The sequence below is a fragment of the Sminthopsis crassicaudata genome, chromosome 1 (genome assembly GCF_048593235.1).
Source record: "Sminthopsis crassicaudata isolate SCR6 chromosome 1, ASM4859323v1, whole genome shotgun sequence".
NCBI classification, from domain to species: Eukaryota; Metazoa; Chordata; class Mammalia; order Dasyuromorphia; family Dasyuridae; genus Sminthopsis; species Sminthopsis crassicaudata.
In genome coordinates, this window is record NC_133617.1 from 222740296 (window position 1) to 222746209 (window position 5914).

Here is a 5914-nt window from a genome sequence, read left to right on the forward strand (position 1 = left end):
CAGGGGGTGGGATTTTTGGGTTTATCAAACACAAGGTTATTATGATCATTTTCTACTGTGTCTTGTGCAACTAATCTATTCCACTGATGTAGAACTCTATTTCTTGGCCAGTACCAGATAGATTAGATGATTACCACTTTATAATATAGTCTGAAATTAGTACTGAAAGGACAGTTTCCTTTGCATTTTTTCCATTAATTTCCTTGATATGCTTGAAAAAAATAAGGAATGCTTCACTGATTTGCATGTCATCCTTATGCAGGAGCCATGCTAAAATTTTCTGTATTGTTCCAATTTTAGTATGTATGCTGTTGAAACAAGCACTTCTTTCTCTTACTATAGATACCAAGTCCATCTTAGACCTTCCAAATGTATTTCCAGATATCTTTTGTCTGTGTCTCTGCTTTTGATTTGCTACACATTTTCAGCTGGTGGTTTCTCCCACTCTTTCAGCTTTTTGAAGAAAATAAATTAACATTCATAAAGTATTTTGTAAACTTTGAGGTATTATATAAATGCTTATTATTATTGTCTCTTAGAGAATAGGGACTCTTTGAAACTTCTCTTTCTAGGAGTTTGTTATCACTTTGGGAGTTTTTCCATTTGATAATTTACAGAGTAACAAAATTTAGTGGAATCTACTTGGCAAAAATAGGTGACATGTGGTTTGTGCTGCCTTCCATTAGGCCTCTTACCTTTCTTTTTTCTCACATTTCCACATTCTCTTGCCTACTCTCTATGATCCCTGCCACATAAAATACTCATTTTGTATTCAGGAGCAGGAAGAAATTTAAAGTTTCAGAGACTTGTTCTCTTTGCTACTTCCTGACTTTGCACCTCACATTATCAAATGTGATATTCAAATATTCAATATTTCTGATATTCAAATATTCTGGTTACTGGGGTATGGGAGATATTTTCAGGTTGAGGAATCTCTATGGTGCTATGAAAAAAGATCTGAGTTTGAATCTTGAATAAGTCATCACTTAAGCTTTTTGAATCTCAGTTTGTTCATCTGTAAAATGAGAGGGCTAGATGAGATAACTTCTGAGATCCCTCCCAATCCTAGATCTATCATTCTATGATCTTACTGGTGCCCCATAAATCACATTATGCATGTTATTGCTTGTGGGTTAGACTAAAACTGTGTTTGAACAGCTGCAAGAATTTACATCAAAGTGGCATATTGCCAATGCTGGAATATAGTCATAAAACGTCCAGCTTATTGATTAACTCATGAGTTTCTCATTTAATATCATCTCAAAAAGATAACAACAGACTGGAGACACAGAAAATAAATTTGACTTTACAAATCACAGCACAATTATTAAAGATATCCTGTCATGAACACAATTTTTAGTAAATATCTTTGTTTTGTTGATCCTCCTCCCTTGGTGCATATGACAGCCTCTGAGACAGCGGATACAAATAAGAAATTAGCAGACCAGGAAGAAAGGAGACATCTAAGGTCATAAGAAAGAACAGCACTGAGAAAGAGTAGAGGATAGGAGAAGAACAAAGGAGGAAAAAACGAAAGATGAAATAGAGAAAATAAAATGAGAGGCCATTTGGTGATTTAAGTATCTAGGAGTATTGCTATGTGTCTGACTCTTCATGACCCTATTTGGGATTTTCTTTGCAAAGATACTGCAGTGGTTTGCCATTTCCTAATTCAGGTCACTTTACAGATGAGGAAACTGAGGTAAAGTGTCACATTATAAGTATTTGACACCCAGTTTTGAGCTCAAGTCTTTCAGATTCTAGTTTCTGTATTTTATCCATAATCCTGCCTAGTTGATAGTAAAATTGTCTCAGTGTGCAGTCCAATTAATAAAAGCTAATATTTACATATTTTTAGTTTTACAAAACATCTCACTTTGCCTCACAAATAAGTACTCTGTGAGAGACACAGCAAGCATTATGAGCCCTGTTCTGTAGGTATGATATCCTAGCTAGTAAGTGTCAGAAGCAAGATTTGAATCTAGATTTCTCCTGCTACTAATTATAATACTCTTTCCATTACATTATGCTGCTTCTTCAGCTAATTTGGGACATGGATTCTGGAAAAAAGGAAGTTTAAAAAAAATAAAAGCAAAACCAAATGAATGAAATTAATGAAATAATTGATACAAAAAAATCAAGTTAATTTAATAATCAAAATTTTGAGGCACAAAGATTAAGAGACAAAATGATATTTGACTAAACAATAGCTAAAGGGCCCACTGCAGAATTAGTTACTCAGACAAAGCTGATCATAAGTTTATTGACAGTGGAATGAAAAGCACTTTTGGACAACAGCAACATGTTAAACTAAAATGGGAAAAAGGAGATTCTGATTTTTGAAACAGAAGAGATCTTAAACATCCCCCTCACTTGTGGCACAGGAGAGGAAGACTGTGCAGTGGCACCTGAAGGGAGGATCCAACTTTACTAGTTACAGTAAGATCCAGTTTCCTATTTACTTTTAAGAAGATCAGATCAGGTTAGGCTGATCTCGAGGAATATCTGCTTCCTTTACCACTGAAATACTTTCTCTTATACTTCCTCAACAGGCCTCCTTCTCTAAGAGAGCATCTTGAAAACACACTGTCCTAGGGAGCATAAGAGAGCTGGAACTGGGGAAACAAGGGCAATGGGCCATTTCTTTTCTTTTCTTTCTTTTTTTTAAGTAAATATTTACTTTTATTTTTATAATCAAGTCAGTGTCCCTTTATACTCTTGTGGACAACTTTATGGGTTGTCATGGAAGAAAAAAATTTATTATCTTATAATCTTTATTGATGGTGCTCAGTGAACTTAATTAGACCCCTTTCAAACCACATACCAATAGTGTATTGCTAGTCCCATACTGAAAGGCTTCATTTTTAATTTGTAGAAGTAGCAAGCTCTACTCTGCAGGGAAATAGGAGGACAAGGAGGATAGGTACAAGGTGGGAGAGTGACAGAAGAGAGGGCATATAGAGAAGTGAGGAGAAAGAAGCAAAACACTTTTGAGGAGAGATAGGGTGAAAGAAAGAAAGAATAGAATAAAGGGATATAGCAATAGTAATTATAAAATAAGTTTTAAAGCAAGTTTCTCTGTTGAAAGTCTCAGTCTCAAATGTATAGGGAACTGAGTCAAATTTATAAAAAATAAGAGCCGTTCTCCAACTGATAAATGATAAAAAACTAAAAACAATTTTCAGATGAAATAATCAAAACTATTTATATCTTTGTGAAAAAAAATACTCTCACTATTGATTAGAGAAATGCAAATTAAAGTAGTTTTGAGGTATTACTGAATACTTATTAAATTGGCTAATAGACCATAAAAGGAAAATGACAAATGTTGGAGTGAATGTGGAAAAAATGAGACATTAATGCATTATTGGTGTAATTGTGAACTGATTAAAACATTCTGTAAAGCAAATTTTTAAACCATACGAAAGGGCTATAAAATCATGCATACTTGTTGATCTAACAATACCACTAATACCACTACTAGACATGTATCCCCAAAGAGATTTTTTAAAAAAGAAACATGACCTCTTTAACAGCTCTTTTCTCAGGCCAAAGAATTGGAAATAGAGGGGACACCCTTTGATTGGGGAATGGTTGAATATTTTGGTGGTATGTGAATATGATGATGTTCTTCTATATGAAATGAGTAGAATGCTTCAAGAAAATCTTGGAAAGATTCCCATGAACTCATGCAAAATGAAATGTACTGTGTACAAATCAATAGCAATATTGAGAGATGATCAGCTGTGAATGACATAATTATTCTTAGCAATGTAATGTTCCAAGACTATTCTGAAGGATATATGATGAGAAATGCTATCCATACCCAGAAAAAGAACTGATTGTGTCTGAATACAGATGGAAACATACTTTTTATTTGTTATATTTTTCTTGAGGGTTTTTTTTTGAGGGGGGAAGATCTGTTTTTTTAAGCAACATAACTTTTATTAAAATGTTCTGTATAACTTCACAAGTGCTTTCTCAGTGTGTGGGGAGGAGTAGGGAGAGAAGAAGGGAGAGAAGAAGGGACCCAAAAGTTTTAAAAACATGTCAAAAATTGTTTTATATGTAATTGGGGGAAAATAAAAGTTAAATAAAAATTTAAAGAAATAAAAAAAGAAATAGTAAGTACTTATGCTCCATTGATATAACTGCAAGGCCCTGTAGGAGGGAAATTTTAAGGGGAGAAATAAATTAAGGACCTGTGATTTCAGTAAAAGTAGAACTCCTTCCTCTAATACAGATTGCAAGTCAGTTATTTGTAGTTGTAAAGAATTTCCCAAGACCCAGGGAGACTGAATGAGATATGTCCAAATTCGTCTGGCCAGTAAGTAGCAAAGACAGTATTTGAACTGAAGCCTTCCTAACTCCAAGTCTAGAATTCTATAACACCTTGCCTTTATAATGGAGGAAATAATGCTCTTTAAAAAAGAAAAATGTTCTCTTTACAAGAACCACAAGAAAAAATAAAACATAGAAAGTGAACCTGGCATGCAATTTTTTTATTTTGTTTTTTATTAATTTTTATAATTATAACATTTTCTTTGACAGTACATATGCATAGGTAATTTTTTTTTTTAAACAACATTATCCCTTGTACTCCCTTCTATTTGGAGTTTTTCCCCTCCTTCCCTCCACCCCCTGCCCTAGATGGCAGGCATTCCCATACATATTAAATATCTTATAGTATATCCTAGGTACAATATATATGTGCAGAACCGAATTTTGTTGTTGTTGTTGTTGCAAAGGAAGGATTGTATTAGCAAGGTAAAAATAATCTGGGAAGAGAAACAAAACAAAACAAAACAAAACAATGCTCACAGTTTACACTCATTTCCCAGTGTTCCTTTTCTGGATGTAGCTGATTCTGTCTATCATTGATCAATTGGAATTAGATTAGCTCTTCTCTATGTTGAAGATATCCACTTCCATCAGAATACATCCTCATACAGTATCATTGTTGAAGTGTATAATGATCCCCTAGTTCTGCTCATTTCACTCAGCATCAGTTGATGTAAATCTCTCCAAGTCTCTCTGTATTCCTCCTGTTGGTCATTTCTTACAGAACAATAATATTCCATAACCTTCATATACCATAATTTACTCAACCATTCTCCAATTGATGGACATCCAGTTTCTAGCCACTATGAAAAGGGCTCTGGCATGCAAATTTAACATTATATACTATATGCAGAATGAACCTATTTTCTGACTTCCTCAAGCCATTTAGGAATAAAGATATTTCTGTGTTAATTAATTATATGATTATATAATTAATTATATAAACAGGAGGGATACAATGAAATGAATTCCTGAAATTTCCAACTCAACTTATATACTATTCATTTCAAAATAGTCAGCAAGCATTTAAGTGTTTTATATAAGTTCTGGGAATGCAAAAATAAGCAAAGAGAAAAATATTCCCTGCCCTTAAGAACTTTCATTTGAATGTGGAAAGAAACATATAAAAGAAAACTGAAAAGCAGAATGAAGTGGAGGAGAGAAGGGATCATGGTGGGAAATGAAATCAGGAGAACAAGGAGTGGGGCCTGGATTACTTGGGCCTTTTTTCTTTTTTTAACAATAGCTTTTTATTTTCAAAATACAAGCAAAGATAGTTTTCAACATTCATCCTTGCAAAACCTTGTGTTCCAAATTTTTTTCCCTTCCTTCCCTCCACCCTCTTTCCCCAGACAGTAAACAATCCAATATATGCTAAACATGTACAACTCTTCTAAACATATCTCCACATTTATCATGCTGACAAGAAAAATCAGATCAAAAAGGAAAAAAAAATGAGAAAGAAAAAAAAAAGCAAGCAAGCAACAACAATAAAGTGAAAATACTATGTTGTGATGCACATTCAGTCCCCATAGTCCTGTTTCTAGATGCAGATGACTCTTTCCATCAGAAG

The 5914-nt window shown here is 33.8% G+C and overlaps 1 non-coding gene across 1 annotated transcript; it reads right to left on the reverse strand.

Annotated features, from left to right (window-relative positions):
* Positions 1-217: 217 nt before the first annotated feature.
* Positions 218-324, reverse strand: LOC141552440 (U6 spliceosomal RNA). Its single transcript, XR_012485220.1, has one exon. It is a non-coding gene; the product is annotated as a U6 spliceosomal RNA (small nuclear RNA).
* Positions 325-5914: the final 5590 nt, after the last annotated feature.